The sequence below is a fragment of the Gopherus flavomarginatus genome, unplaced genomic scaffold (genome assembly GCF_025201925.1).
Source record: "Gopherus flavomarginatus isolate rGopFla2 unplaced genomic scaffold, rGopFla2.mat.asm mat_scaffold_111_arrow_ctg1, whole genome shotgun sequence".
Taxonomy (NCBI): domain Eukaryota; kingdom Metazoa; phylum Chordata; order Testudines; family Testudinidae; genus Gopherus; species Gopherus flavomarginatus.
In genome coordinates, this window is record NW_026114639.1 from 146,834 (window position 1) to 162,930 (window position 16,097).

General features: G+C 53.7%; 2 non-coding genes across 2 annotated transcripts; both read right to left on the reverse strand.

Moving 5' to 3' along the window:
* Positions 1–10,901: 10,901 nt before the first annotated feature.
* Positions 10,902–11,099, reverse strand: LOC127041951 (U2 spliceosomal RNA). The gene has a single exon (XR_007771791.1). It is a non-coding gene; the product is annotated as a U2 spliceosomal RNA (small nuclear RNA).
* Positions 11,100–12,228: 1,129 nt separating this feature from the next.
* On the reverse strand, positions 12,229–12,343 carry LOC127041953 (U5 spliceosomal RNA). The gene has a single exon (XR_007771793.1). It is a non-coding gene; the product is annotated as a U5 spliceosomal RNA (small nuclear RNA).
* Positions 12,344–16,097: the final 3,754 nt, after the last annotated feature.

Below are 16,097 nucleotides of genomic sequence, written 5' to 3' on the forward strand. Positions count from 1 at the left end.
TCTGGACACCCCAACCCACAGTCAGGCCCCCACATACATCCCAGTCATTCACATGCTGAGCTAGTTCTTCAGGGACTCCCACAGCCCAGCAAACTTCTCCATCCATGAGCCCCATGGACCTGTGGCCGGGAAGGTGAGGAAGCTCCCACTTTGGCTGGGCTGGGTGTGGGTGTTAATCTTTTCCTGTCTTGTGTGTGCTGTGCTCACAAAGGCTTTTTGCTCCCTCGGGGTGAGGTGTGGTTTTGGCCGAAGATGAGGTGTTTTGGTAGCCCTGTGGATGCTGTGTGGTGTCTGGAATGGGGCGTGTGTGTTCCCATCATGCCCCTTCCCCTCTGCCTGCAGAGCTGAGGACAGACAGGTCTGAGGAGCAGAGCAGGAGCTCTGGGAAGGAGAAGAGCAATATGAAGATGGAGTGTAAGATGAGGCCAGGTAACTTCTGTGGAGGGAGACATGCTGGACAGCTCCAAGGATTGGGGAGACAACCAGGTGTGAGCCCCGGGCTCCGATTTCTAATTGTAGCTGTGATGGCAGAATGGGAGGAGGGTTGAAGCCAAAGACCTGGGGTGCGGGAGTAGCGAGAAAAGGAGCCTCACCACCATTGCTTTTTCTTTTCCTCTTGTGTTGTGTTTCATACCAAGGGAAAAGAAGTCACGGGGACGGAGTTCAGCCCTGAGGTGAGATGGAAAGTGATTGAGAGCAGTGACAGCGTGAATCCTGTTGATGCCAGGCAAGACCTGCCCAACTGGGACGAGAGTAACCGTCTCTGTTGGTGAGATGTGTATCTGGTTTGGGAAGGGATCTGGTCACAGGCCTCCTGGCTCCAGGCAGGGAATTCCCATTACCTGGGTGTGGGTTTCCGGACTATCTGTAGCTTCAAGGGAGATGATGTTGCCATTTGCGAGGGTTGATCATCTCTGGCCAGGAGTGGTTTGAGCTCCCTAGCAGAAAGTTGGATCCATGAGGGTGACTCCCTGTTGTGAATTTCTTTCTTCCTCCTAGGTTTCTCTCTCTGTGTTGGCCAACTTTCATTCAAACTCTCTCTCTCTCCTTTCATGGACACCTGTCATGTTCAGTTGCCTGCATTCTCTTCCTCTGCTCCCCCTCCCCCAGTCTCCTACGGACTCAGCTGGGTCTATCTATCCAAGGGCAGGGTCTCTGCCATACTGGGAAGGATGTGTCCTGCCTGCCAGGATAAGGGGGTTGCTCCTCCCACCCCCTATCTTCGGGAAGACCTCATTGCCGTAACTGGGTCATAGTGTGAGTGGCCATTCATGTCTTTGGGGCTGTGAGGTCTGAGACTGAGAGGAGTGGGCTCGCGGTCATGGCTTTGGGCAGAGGAGAAGTGGGGCTGGGATTAGAGATGCCCCATATCACCCGCTAGCTCCATTACTGCATCACCCAAAAGCCTCACTCAGGGTCCACTATGCCTCCTTGTGCTGTGCACTGCAGGGACAAACAGAGGGACAGCAGGATGCATGAGGAAATAGATGAGTGTGTAAGGCAGATGGGTGAAGGGGGGTGTGTGGCATACATTGGGGACGGATGGGGGGTTGAGGGTTGGACGGACAGCAGGACAGATGGAGAGCTGCAGGGATGGATGGTGATGTCACAGGCTGGACTTGTGATGGGTTCCGCTCATGGCCGTTGGCTTTGTCATCTCCTGCCCCCATCTGCCCGTCTGACTCTTCCCCTGTCTCTCGCAGGCAGCACTCAGCAGAGTCTGGCCCTGTTGTTACACTGGTGCCTACATCCAGCGCACACCTGTGCGTAATGTGCTCCTGGAGAGCTCAGGCAGGGAGAAGCATGTGGCTCATGGCTGCTGAACCAGCTACTCCAAAGAGTGCCGCAGATCTCCCCCTCCTTGGGCAGCAACACCCTGACCGGGGGGTTCCCTGTCCCTCCTCGGTGCCAAAGCAGCCTGCTCAGCACAGAAACCGAGGTCACCTGTCTCTGGCCAGCCTCTAGCTGGAGCTGCTCCAGCCCCGAATTGCTGGTATCCAGCCTGGCCGGAGTTGGTGCAATGTCCTAATGGAGTCCGTTCTTTCTCCCTGATAGATTATGATTTTCCCCACTGCAGTTAGTTGCTCTTTCTCTGCTTCTCCATAGCCCCTCCCCAGCGATAGTGACCCCTGCTGGCCAGGCATGGGAGTGTCCTGTAGGTGCCTTCTTGTAGGAACAGTGACTCCTGGTGGCGAGGGGCAGCAGTGCCTGGCATGTATCCCCCCTAGCATTGCTTCAGTAACCCCTGGTGGCAACTGAGGTCAGTTGCCTATGTGACCCCACTACTGCCATTGCGCCTGTGAGCGCTGGTGGGTAGGTGAGGCAGGGTCCTGTATGTATATCAGCCATTGGGGCAGGGCCCTCTGTGTATCCCACTCTCATCTTCGTGACTCGTGTTGCCCAGGTTGGGCAGTCCCCTATGTGTATTTACTCCCCCCAACCCCTGCATTGGGCCTGTGACCACTGGTAGCCAGAGGAGTCAATGCCCAAGGTGTATTCTTCACCTCCCCCAAGGTGGCAGGGTGCCTGGGTGGCTGTGTCAGGCAGTGCCCTGGGTATCTTCCAACCCCTTTGTGGCAGTGAGCCCTGCTTCTGGTGTGTATCACTCCCCCACTAGGAATGTGCACTGGTGGCCAAGTATGGCAGTGCCCTTTGTGTAGCCCCCTTTCTCCCGCCCCTGCAGGGTGATCAGATAGAAAGTGTGAAGAATCAGGACGGGGTGGAGGATAATAGGCACCTACATAAGAAAAAGGCCCTGAATATTGGGGCTGTCCCTATAAAATCGGGACATCTGGTCACCCTATCCCCTCTACCCCTGTGCCAGGTATGGCACGCACTGATCCCTGCCATCCCTGTGGGGCAATACCCTCTGTATATCCCCCAATTGGGGCAGTGACCCCTGTTGGTCAGGTGGGGCAGTGCCCTGTGTGTGTGTGTCCCCTGTTTAGGTAGTGACCCCGATGGCTAAGTGAGGCAGTGGCCTTTGATTTCCTCTTCTCTCCCCAGCCCCCTCTCTCTCCGGGGTAGGGCCTCCAGTTGGGGCACTACCCGATGTGTATCTCTACTAATTGTAGCAGTGACCTCCCCATGGTGCCCTGGTGTGGCAGTGCCCTATTGGTATCTCCCTCCCCCTCTCCCCACGCCATTGTGGTAGTGGCCTGTTTATCATCTCCCCCTCACCAGCACCATTGGAGCAGTACCACCTGGTGACCATGTGCGGCAGTGCCCTGCCTGTATCCCCCCCAACCATTGCTGCAGTGACCCCAGGTGCCCAGTTTGAGTAGTAGCCTGTGTGTACCTCACCTCTTGGGGCAGTAACGTGTGGGGCCAGCTAAGACAATGCACAGTCTGTGACATCTGTTGGCCATGTAGGGCAGTGGCCTATTGTCACGGAGTCACCGGGCAATGCTCTAGAACTGCTTCCCACCAAGCCAGTCAGGACTTTGGGGAGCCTTCTCTCCCTTGGAGCAGACTTGTTCAGGGCAAGAAGCTCACATGGCTTCACTCCTGGGTCTCTCCTTGGAGCATTCAGCATCCTCTGCCCCTCCGTGCGCTTCCCACACCGAGCCTGCCCCAGCGGGATCCTGGGGAAGCCACAGAGTCCTGCACCCCCACTTTGCAGTCAGACGTGACTCTCAGCCAGCCAGTAAAACAGAGGTTTATTTGATGACAGGAACAGGGTCTAAAACAGAGCTTGTAGATACAACGAACCGGACCCCTCGGCCGGGTCCATTCTGGGGGCAGTGAGCCAGAGCCCCACGTCTGCCCTCAGCCAGCTCCAGCCTCACAACCCCCCCACAGCCCCTCCTCTCTGCTCAGCTCCTTTCCCGGGACAGGAGATCACCTGATCTCTTTGTCTCCAACACCTTCAGCTGGCACCTTTGCAGAGAAGGGGCCCAGGCCATCAGTTGCTAGGAGACAGAGTGCAGGCATTTAGGTGCACTGGTCCTTTGCTCTGCAGCAATCACATGCCCTTATCCCACCACCTAGATACTTAAGAACTGCATAGGGGACACTGAGGCACCAACACAGTATTCAGAGGAAACATCAAGAACATTCCCAGTTCGTCACATCTCTCCCCCTTTTGAGACCGAACTGAGCCAGGTCACTTCAGCCAGTGATCTGGGGAAGTTCGAACCCACCAACGTTCCCATGGATGCCCCAGCATCTCTCCCATTCCTTGGTGTGAGTTACACCAGGACAGTCTCACGCCCTGCCTTATGTCGGGTGTGCTTGACGGCACTTGCAAGCCGCATGTGGGAAGGTTTATGCAGCCCACACCCTTTGCCACCCCAGTACCCCTGGGGTTCAAGCTGGGATTGGGTCTTTTCCCAGCCCTCTCGTCTGCGATTTGGGCTCCCTTGGTTAAGAGCCCTCATCTTGGCCTTGGCCAGCTTTGGGTTTGGGCAGCTGCTTCCCACCTTGTGGCCCAGATAAAACACCTCTGCGGTCCCCACCTTACACTCTCCAGCTTTTACCGTCAGTCCCACCTCCTTGAGGCAGCCTAGCCCCCTCTTTACCTGGGACACCTGTTCCTCCCAGGTCTGGCTAAAGATGCACATGTTATCAGTGTCTGCCAGGGCCAAGTTCTCCATTGCCCTTTGCTTGTTTAGAATCTCCCCAAGCCTAGGCATGAGGTCGGCATCGGACACTGTGATGGCTTTAAGCTTCTGATAGCCCCCACAAAACCAGATCATCCTGTCTCCCTTGGGGATCAGCCCCACGGGTGAGACCCATGGGCTGTAAAACGGCTGGATCACATCTAAAGCCAGCAGGTCCTTGACCTCTCTCTCCAGGTTCTGGGCTGCTTTCCCAGAGACTCTGAATGGGGAACACCTGATGGGGAGATTGGCTCCCACCTCAGGGAAGAGATCCCCCAGGGGGTCTTCCCCCTTCTCCTCCCAATCCTTCCTTTCCGGGTCCATGGGTCCCCTCACTCTCCTCCCATCCAGCAGCTCGAATGGGAAGAACCCTGTGGATTCCTGGGGCACCACCAGCTGCCTCCCAATTCCCCCCAGTTCTACTTCCCCTTGAGGAGCCCATTCCCGGTACAGGAATCCCTTCTCCTGCAGGACTCTGTCCCTGCAGCCTTCCCCAAGGGGGTTTGCAGCGCTGTGGCCAGCAAGTTCCCTCAGCTTCTCCAAGGAAGGATCCCTCTGCAACTCGGTCTGGGATTCAGCTGCTGGGGCAGGGAGTGGGACCTGCTCCCTCCTGCTGGCTGGGCCTGGGTACAGCCCCCCTGAGCCCTGTCCCTGGTAGCTCCCTCCCTGCTATGCAATCACTTCCCAGCAGCACGTCTGGACCAGGCAAACCTGGTTGGCACCGCACCGCACCGGACCGGACCGGACCGGACCGGACCTGACCTGACCTGACCTGCCTGGGTGTCCTCCCACTCAGCTGGGGTCTCAGCTCCCCCCAGGCTCAGCACTGCCCTTACTGTCCCAGTGGGGGCAGGCAGCGAGCTCTCTGCTCTGGTCACAGCATCAGCGCCAGCGTGAGCCCCCTCTCCGGTGTGCAGGGGGTTGGGGAGCATCTCTCCCTCCCACTCAGCCCCAGGGGGCTGGTTACAGGTAGGCAGGTATCCTGAGCCCAACAGCCCCTCCCCCCCTGCCAGCCAGGTCATTTGCATTTTCACTGACCATTTCCATCCTAGCCAATTGGTTCCCTGGATTTGAATTCAAACCCTCGGCCGTTACAGGAGCAGGACCTGGATCCTGTCCCAAAGAGACACAGTCACCCCCCAACAGGGCATCGCAGTTGATATCCTGGAGAGCCCCAACGACCAGCCAGCCCGACCCCTCCTGGGTTTGCACAAGGATCCAGGCCCTAGGCAGGGAGAGGGGCTCCACCCCAGGGACCTTCACCCAGATCCCACAGCCCCTCAGCATCTGCAGCTGCACCACCACAGTTCTCTCTGTCCCAGGGTCTCGCCACCCCAGGAGTGTTTCCCCACTGACCCTTGGGCAGCGCCCTATGTCTCTCCACTCCACCATCCCCAGTCCATGCTGCTGCTGCTTCTTCTGCAGCTTTTCCTGAGCCTCTTGCTCTCTCTCATAGTCCTCTCACTCTCTTGGGCTCTGCTCCAATCCCATTCATCTCCGATCCCCTGATGGGGACCCAGATCCTGAAGACCCTCGTCTGGTTGGGGACCAGACTCTCAGGGATGCCTGGCTGCTGCTCCAGCTGCTCCCAGATCTTCTTGTAGCCCCATCTGGGTCAGGAAACTGCTCCTCAGAGCGGTCCTTCTCCTCCAACTGCATGATTAACTGTGCCTTGGTGAACTTCCCCGTGCGTAACCCTCTCTTTGTGCACAGGATCACAATGTCCTTTGTAAGGGGATGGTGATAGGCCATCATTTCACCGTTCCCAAGTGGCTCTGGACTCACAGGCCTGTGTGCTCTTGGCTCCCCCATGGTTTCCAAGAAGAACCCCTGGTGTGCCAGCCCTTCTCGTGGTCACCACCTCTTTGCCAGGGTCGAGCTGCAGACTCCTCCGCCCCTGGGACTGCTCCTGCCATCCCCAGGGGAACCCTGCTACTGCAAAAATCCTTCTCTCTCCCAGGGTCGAGCGGCAAGCTCCTCCGCCCCTGAGACTGCTCGCTGCAGTCCTCAGGGGGACCCCGTTACTCCAACAGTCCTTCTCGCTGGTCACACACTCCCAGAGGTTAACTGCCCCCTGAAACCGTGCCTCTCTGAGCCTTCAGCACGCCTGGTCCTCATTATCCCCCCTTTGTTTTACTGCTCCCCAGTCACTTACTGCAAGAAGCGCCATTCATGGGGTGCAGTACGTCCTGCCGCTGCCACCAGTTGTCACGGAGTCACCGGGCGATGCTCTGGAACTGCTCCCCACAAAACCAGTCAGGACTTTGAGGAGCCTCCTCTACCTTGGAGCAGACTTGTTCAGGGCAAGAAGCTCACACGGCTTCACCTCCTGGTCTCTCCTTGGAGCATTCAGCATCCTCTGCCCCTCCGCGTGCTTCCCACAGCGAGCCTGCCCCAGCGGGGTCCTGGGGAAGCCACAGGGTCCTGCACCCCCACTTTGCAGTCAGACGTGACTCTCAGCCAGCCAGTAAAACAGAGGTTTATTCGATGACAGGAACAGGGTCTAAAACAGAGCTTGTAGATACAGCGAACCGGACCCCTCGGCCGGGTCCATTCTGGGGGCAGTGAGCCAGACCCCCCCTGTCTGTCCTCAGCCAGCTCCAGCCTCACAACCCCCCCGCAGCTCCTCCTCTCTGCTCAGCTCCTTTCCCGGGACAGGAGGTCACCTGATCTCTTTGTCTCCAACACCTTCAGCTGTCACCTTTGCAGAGAAGGGGCCCAGGCCATCAGTTGCTAGGAGACAGAGTGCAGGCATTTAGGTGCACTGGCCCTTCGCTCTGCAGCAATCACATGCCCTTATCCCACCACCTAGATACTTAAGAACTGCATAGGGGACACTGAGGCACCAACACAGTATTCAGAGGAAACATCGAGAACATTCCCAGTTCGTCACACCTGTATGTACCATCTCCTCTGGAGCAGTGACCACTGGTGTCTTGGTGCTAAAATGCAGCCATCTCTGGGTTACGTGGTGGGGCTGTTTACAGGACAGTGGGGACAGCCCCCCTGTTCCAGGAAATAGGGGAAAGTCTGGTGTTCGGGGCAGAGCGCTCCACCTTCTATTGAACTGTGATGCTCTGACCACCTTTCCCCTGCATGAAGAAGACCCTGTGTGACTCCAAAGCTGGTCCAATAATAGGTATCACCTCACTTGCCTTGTCTCTCTGGTATTCTGGCCAGTGTCCAACTTCCCCTTCACTGTTTTTCTTCAAACCTCCTCCAAGGCCTCCCCCTCCCAGTCCCTTAAGATGCCAAACCTCCCCTGGAGCCCAACCCTGGGGGGGGCACCCCACCTGAAAACCCTACAGCACCATGGCAGTGGTAGTGTCCACTGCCTCCATTTCCTACCAGCCAGGACGGACCCCACAGCACCATGGGAGTGGTCATGTCTCCTGCTTCCATTTCCTGACAGCTGCTGCCAGGCCCGGCCCAGACTTCCCATTTCTGGTGCGAGTCTGGAAGCAGATGCTGCCATGAGGCGGTGCCGGGAAGGGTGGTGCTGGTGTCAGGAGAAAGCAGGAGGAGTAGGTGGGTCTGTGCTACTGCGGGGAGGTGCTGCCCTTGCTGTGAAAGGGCCCCACTATTAGAGGAGATGTCATCTCCCTGCCCCGCCATGCTCTGCCCCAGCCCCTGCTTGTCACGGGAGCAGGGCTGGCTCCAGGTACCAGCGTGGCAAGCAGGTGCCTGGAGCAGCCAATTCAAAGGAGCAGCCCATCCGATATCGGGGCAGCACGTCTGGGTCTTTAGCGGAAATTCAGCGGCAGGTCCCCCATTCCTTGTCTTACTCCTTGAGCTGCTGCCAAATGTCTACCAAAGAGGAAGGGAGGGAGGACTCACCGCTGAACTGTCGCAGAAGAAGCAGTGTGGTTGAGCTGCCGCCGAAGAGCCACAGCTTTTTTTTCTTTCTTATTTACTTACTCTACATCCTCTGGCAAAGAGTTCCACAGATTGACTGTGTGGTGCGTGAAGAAATACTTCCTTTTGTTTGTTTTAAACCTGCTGCCTATTAATTTCATTGGGTGACCCCCTAGTTCATGTGTTATGAGAAGGGGTAAATAACTTTTCCTTATTTACTTTCCCCACACCGGTCATAGTTTTATTGACCTCCGTCGTATCCCCCTTTAGTCGTCTCTTTTCCAAGATGAAAAGTCCCAATCTTATGAATCTCTTCTTAGACGGAAGCTGGTCCATATCCCCTCATCATCTTTGTTGTCCTTTTCTGAATCTTTCCCATTCCAATACATCTTTTTTGAGATCGGGGCAACTGCATCAGCACGCAGTATTCAAGATGTGGGCGTACCATGGATTGATACTGAGGCAATATGATAGTTTCTGTCTTCTTACTCATCCCTTTTGTAATGATTCCCAACACTCCGCTGCACATTGAGTGGATGTTTTCAGAGAACTATCCACAACGACTCCCAGATCTCTTTCTCGAGTGGTAACAGCTAATTTAGACCCCATCGTTTTATAGGGATAGTTGGGATTATGTTTTCCAACGTGCATTACTTTGCACTTAACAGCGCCAATGTTCATCTGCCATTTGGTTGTCCTGTCACCCAGTTTTGTCAGGTCTCTTTGTGGCTCTTCGCAGTCTGCCTGGGACTTAACTATCCTGAGCAATTTTGTATCATCTGCAAATTTTGCCACCTCACTGTTTACCCCTTTCCCCAGATCATTTATGAATAAGTTGAACAGTACTGCTCCCAGTACAGACACCTGGGGATAAGAGAGGGAAGATCCTCTTCTGACACTGGCAGACCAGGTGCCAGCTCACGCCAAGGCCCCTAGGCCTTACTGAAAAGTGACAAATGCATGGCTGGAAACTAGTCTTGCTCACCTGTTTGTTACTGTTGTTAAAACAGGCATTAGATTCATAAAAATGTGTTTAGAGTTTATGACTAGCTCGTGAGTTGCTGCATGCATTCTTCTCACCTATAATAGCCATAGCCCATATTGTAAGGTGATATATAAATGTTGGCACTAAAGCTGTAAACCCCCTTGCTGCCACCCTGCCACCAGTCAGGAGAGAAGCATTACCAAGTGTGAAATGCTAGTTTACCAGAAGAAGCGTGATCTCCTTTCCAACAAGAGAACGCCCTGACTGAGACATCAGACAGGCCACTGTGGATCATCCGTGGACAAAAGACCTGGTTGATTGCTCCCCCTCACACACCCACGAGGAGGCAGAGACCTGCACAAACACTTGCCCCCATCAGCTTGAGTTCTGGGGGAATGGAATAAAAATCTCTGTCAGAAAGAAACTGTTGTCCCCACCCCCGATGCTGCTTGGACTTCAGGGAGATGGCACACCTTCTAAGCATAAGCAAGAGATCCCGGCTGTTTGGCTAGGGTTAGCCCTAAAGGACATACAGAGTTTGCATGTTACAGCAGCTTCTACTACACCTGGGTGGCAAGATAGAGTCAGGGTGCCCAAGGGGGCTGTCTGTGACTCCATGTTAAGGCTGTTCTAGTGCCTGAGAAGATCACACTTGATGCTTGGTGGGTGAGATCAAAGTGTGGAATACACAACCGTGAGGAACCCCACTGCCTGCCAGCCCCAGGCGCCGGGGTCTCCTGCTCTCTCGGGCTTTGGCTGCACTAGAAAGGTAAGTTTCTAGCTTGCCTGGTTCAGAAAACCGGAAGGGAAAGATAGAGAACCCACATTACATTTTTTAAATAAAGAATTCTCATGATTTGTAAGTCACTGTTGTGATTTTTGGGATTTTCCAATAGTGAGGATGGCAATAATGAGAAGTTAAGGGTTATTATTTAGCATTTAGATTACAGTCGGTTTGGGGGGAAAAAATCAGGCTTGGGGCCCCTGTGTGCCGGGTGCAGCACAATACCTAGTGTCTTGTCTCGATCTTACGAACCAAGATACATAGAACATAGGTCGGGTAGGGAGAAGTCTGTGTAACTCATGCAGTTGTTGATGTACACGTAATCTCAAATATTACCAAGCCCCCACCCCAAGAAAAACAAAAACAAAAAACAACCGTCTCCCCAACAGACCCAGAGTCCAGAAAGCATTTGTCCCTCATACTGTTGAAAAGGCTCACAGCAGAAAGAAGGAGTCCAGCCTCTTAAATAATTCTCTAGCAAGACAAAGAAGAACCTCTCACATCTGCAGACTCACAAAACACTTCCAAGAAAGCGTAAGTGTATTGTGTTTATCATAAAGAAACAAAAACACTAAAGACACCAGATTTTTCTGCTATTTCAAAAAAATCTGCTTGAAAGAAAGATCATCGCAGTTTAACTCTTTTCTGTTTTTCTAACCAGAGGGTTCTCCCCTAAAAGAGATACACTGTTCCTAGGGGCACTGCAATACCAGATCCATGCATGGGGTAGACAAAGCAAGCTCCTGTTTTAACTAAACTTCTCCTTTCAAAATCAAGCTAATATACAGCCCACACATCAAAGACATATCACAGATTGTACTGAGAAGAACAGACACTATGCTTTGATCTTGGCTGCAGGGAGCCAAAAAACAACACCAACTGTCTGCCACGCACACACACTCTGCGCCCACCCATTTCTACCTCACCAGGACGAGCTCCCAGACACGCAACAAACACCATAACTAGGGAACTCTACGGGAGACTGACTCAGTTCCCCGAAATGACTCCAGTGGAAGAATTCAAAGCAAGAACCCTTAACACACAATTCTGTTCAAAGACAGACAAGTCTTGCAGATGCCTTCCTCTCGCTGATTTCCCCTCTAGACTCCTAATTTCCATAAACTCACCCACTGACCTGTGACTACCAATCTCTCACTCTTAACTCTTACAGCAAACCAGGGCAAAGAAAGCCTATGCAAGCGCTATTCCGCAGCCCCGATGCTCTTTTCTGCTCCTTCCCACCGAACTATCTCAAACATACAGTCAATTGCATCAAAGCAGTTCCTAGCTATTTGGGGCATTGGTGCCCCTTAGTCCCTCTGAGGTGATCGGCTGGTTCCTTTTGGCCTTAAACGCTAGGTATCTGACTCAACGGGCCACAACCTTCCTCCTCTTCTGCTCCTATGAACTATCCCTCATCTGGGCAAAACCTTTGAAAACACTGGTGTTTTCCCAACAGGAAAGGGATGGACAATTTCTCTTCTGTGGGGAGACGAGGGAAACCATGCAATCACCTTCTGGAAGGTATATTAAGGAGGGCAGCGTAAGAACCCTCATGGACTAGATTAAGAAAGCAGCTCTTTAACTGACCTTCCAACAATGACAAACTGAAATCTGCAAGAGCAGCCTTTCAACTTAGGGACCCAAAAATAAGCTGTTGACAATAACTAACCCAAGAGTTACAAATGACTCCAAACCATACACTCTTAGGACAGACCAAACATTAACACAAACAACAACGCAATTCTTTGCTGCTCTTCAGCTGTGATAACCAAAAACTTATGAAACCAAAGAGCCAGGAGAATACACATCACAAAACAGTCCCCTGTTAGCTAGGAAGCCATCTCACTAACACAATAAGCTCAAAAAAAAAAAAAAAAAAAGGCAAAAATCCCACACAGTCATTTTCAGAGCCCTCAGTTGTTTTCATACACTAATAGAAAAGCTTGAGCTATTGACACCAGTTGAAGTAGTACCCTTCTGTTTTTTTCACAACAGGGAACAGCCTTGCCAAAACAAAGCCTCAAAAAAATTGAGTACAAACTCATAAATGCTCCTTTCTACAGAAATCTTTACTAAAAGGCACAAGATTTATACAAACTGGAAAGAAAAAAGAAAAAGGAAGAGTTTCTGCCAGGGCAACCGCGTATGCTACAAGTCAGGGTGACTACTGTCACAGCCCGCTAAACTGCTAGCTTTTAGAGGAAATGGAATTGAACCAATTCACAGCCTGAGTTGGATCATGGGAACCAGGGACACAGGGAGCAAAACCAGCCCCTTGACCAGGGACTCACTTCGCTGTGGGCAATGCACTGTGGGTATGCAAATAAGATGCTCCGGCCGTCTCCAGCACTCAAAGGAGTCTTTTCTCCGGGCTGCCTCTGCTCCTTCCCCAGCTGGGGCGGAGATTGGGATGCAGCAGGGGTCGGGAAGCTGCTCTCCTGAGACAGTCCCGCTGATGGCCAGGCGCATGGAGGATGGAGCCTGGACGAGAAGCCAGAGGCACTTGGCCCACAGCTCAAATCCGGAGCAAAAGCACACACTTTGCAAAGGAACAGGAGCCAGGATCTCGGACATGAGATTCTATCTGCTGGCCGGGGTGCGACCCCGCATTATACTTGCTGCTTGGTCTGCCTCTGCTGCAAAGTAGCTCAGGAGGTCATCTAGTCCAACCCAATCCCCAACTAAATCATCCCAGCCAGGGCTTTGTCAAGCCTGACCTTAAAAACCTCTAAAGAAGGAGATTCCAGCACCTCCCTAGGGAACCCATTCCAATGCTTCACCACCCTCCTTGGTGAAAAAGAGTTTCCCTAATATCCAACCTAAACTTCCCCACCGAACTTGGGACCATTGCTCCTTCTTCTGTCATCTGTTACCACTGAGAACAGTCTAGATCTATCCTCTTTGGAACCCCCTTTCAGGTAGTTGAAAGCAGCGATCAAATCCCTCCTCATTTTTCTCTTCTGCGGACTAAACAATCCCAGTTCCCTCAGCCTCTCCTCATAAGTCACGTCTTCCAGCCCCCTAATCAAGGGGTCAGGGCCGGCTCTAGGTTTTTTGCCTCCTCAAGCAAAAAAAATGTCTGCCCCCCGTCCCAGCCCTAGGGTCCCGTCCCCCCCGCACCCGCCTGCTGCCCCAGGCCTGGGCTTTCCCCCACACACACACCCCTGCTGCCCCAGCGCTGGGCTTCCCCCTTTCCCCTCCACCAGTGCCCTCCCCCCACATCGCTGCTGCCCCAGCCTTGGGCTCCTCCCCAGCAGTGCCCCCTCAACTTCCTGCAGCCCCAGCCCTAGGCTCTCCCCCATCTCCACCTGCATCCTCCTTCCGCAGCAGCCCTGGGTCACTGGTAATTCGCTCCCAGGGCAGGTCATTCAGCAGGAATTTTGGATGTGCAAAAACCCAGACAGGCTTGGTTCCCACATGGTTATAGAAGTGCAGGAAAGTGGAAAAATTTTCAGCTTGTGTGATTGGAAGATATCTGGATGCATATTATAAGACTGTCCTCCATAAATGAGGAAAAGTTGAGGTGCCTTTATTATTATTCTTTTGTTCCACTCTTTGTTTCTATGGGGAATTTCCCAATGCAATATCACTGTCTTCCTTTTAAACAAACAAACAAACAAAAAAAGGCAATGGCTGTTGAAAATAGCAATTCCAGTCCTAATAACCACTGGGAAGCATTTCTTGCTCAATTTTATCCTACTTTTTCTACAGCAAGTTACAGTGGATCAGTATATTTGATTTGGGAGAAATGAAGTACCAGCTGCCCAAACTGATCTTGAGCACTTCTGATTTTTGAGGTGTTCAAATCTGGAAGGCAGGTGCTGGGTGTGTGTGTGTGTGTCGGGGCGGGGTCTGTGGGCTCTGCGGGGGAGAACGGCAGCATGTATGCAGCAGCGTGTCTGGAGCTGCATGGAGCCAGACAAGCTGGTCTGAGTGGCACAGTAAGGGGGCTGGGGTGTTGGAGAAGCGGTATGGGGTTCCAGGGGGGCAGTCAAGGAGCAGGGGGTGTTGGATGGGGCGGAGGTGCCGGGGGGCAGTCAGGGGCAGGGAGAAAGGGGGGTTAGATGGGTCAGAGCTTTGGTGGGGCAGTCAGGGGACAGGCAGCGGTTGGATAGGCATGGGAGTCCCAGAGGTTTGTCAGGGGACAGGTAGGGGGTGGGGTCCTGGGGGGGAAGTTAGGGGGGTCTCAGGAGGGGGCTGTTGAGGACAAGGAGAAGGGAGGCTTAGATAGGGGGTGGGGTTCCAAGGGGCAGTTAGGGGCAGGGGTCCTGGGAGGGGGCAATCAGGGGACAAGGACCAGTGGTGCTTAGATAGGGGGTGGGGTCCTGGGGGGCAGTTGAGGCAAGGCTCCCAGGAGGGGGTGATCAGGGGACAGGGAGCAGGGGGATTGGATGGGTTGGGGTTTCTGTGGGGGGGCAGTCGGAGGGAGTGGATGGTGGCAGGGTGGGACATCCCTCCCCCTGGGGTGTCCTGTTTTTTGAATGTTAAAATATGGTCTTCCTGCCATTCACAGTGCAACTCTCCACTCACAGCACGCTGCCGCATGAGGCCCCCCTCCTTCTTTTCCAGTTGGTAGTGGCCAAGGGAATGCTGGGAAATGTAGTTCTTTCCCTGCTCCAGGGCTGGCTCTATAGGCAAGGAGCTAACGAAGAAACTACAGCTCCCAGAGCCCCCTGTTGGTTCTCAGCTCCCATGCCGCCCTTGCAAATGGGCTGCCCCAAGCAGGTGCTTGCTTTGTTGGTGCCTAGAGCCGCCCTAGGGGGATGACGCTCCGGCTCCCCAGCGGCAGGGCAGCCTGAACTGCAGTCCAGCCTGAGCACCTCAGGCTGCCGTGAGCGCCATCTTGCTACTGAAGCCAGAATTGCAGGGTCAGTTCCAGCTCAGCCTGAAAGCCTCAGCTGACAGGGAACATCTTGGTTCAGGGCTGGCTCCTGGCTTTTTGCATGCCCCCCCGTCTCCAAAAAAAGGAGGGACAGGGGCTGGAGTGCTATCCCTTGGAAAGTGCTGCCCCAAGGTCATGCTTGGAGCACTGGTGCCTGATCCCAGCACTGGAAATGGAACCCAGGAGTCCTGGCTCCCAGCCTCCCTTCCTCTAACCACTAGACACCACTCCCCCCGCTCTTGGGGAGCCAGGACTCCTGGGTTCTAGCCCCATCTCTGGGAGCAGCCTGGGGTCTAGTGGTTAGAGCAAGAGGAGCCAGGACTCCTGGGTTCTACTCTCAGTGCTGCTGTGTGACCCTGGACCTCTGTTTCTCCTCCCACTTTTTGGGTATGGAGCCTTTAAACTCTCTGGGGCATGCCCTATCTCTCGCTGTGTCTGGGCAGCTCCTGGCTGAACAGGGGGTTGAGTCTGCCCCGCTCTCTGTAGGTGCTGCTGTTGTACAGATAAACAGTCATGTTGCCGGCAGATAACTGCCTGAGGCCAAGCAACAGTGGTGAGCTCCGTCGCCTGGTGTGCCGCGCCAATAAACACACCAGGGTGGAGAAGCAAACCAAGTTTATTTGAGATCTCAAAGCGGTGCAGGGAGATTGACTCAGATCAAGCACACCTAAAACAAGCAGTCTGTTCCTTTATATCCATGAGAACTTTTCTCACTGACTAGCAATCCCCCTTTTCCCCTCCCTCTTCTGTCCGGCTGCAGCATTCTTTTCTCACACACACTTCTTTGTCTTCCCCCTCCCTCCTTCTCCTTCCTCACCCTGTAGCAATTACGTAAGCGCAGGTGCATTAAGTAATCTTGGCCGTGGCAGCTCGTTAGTAAGTTTTCCTTCTGCAAGTTACCTTGTCCTTCTGCTAAAGGTGCACAGGCCTCATTATTTCTGCTTTAGACCAGTTAGAACTGTTGCAACTGATAACGGCTGTTACACC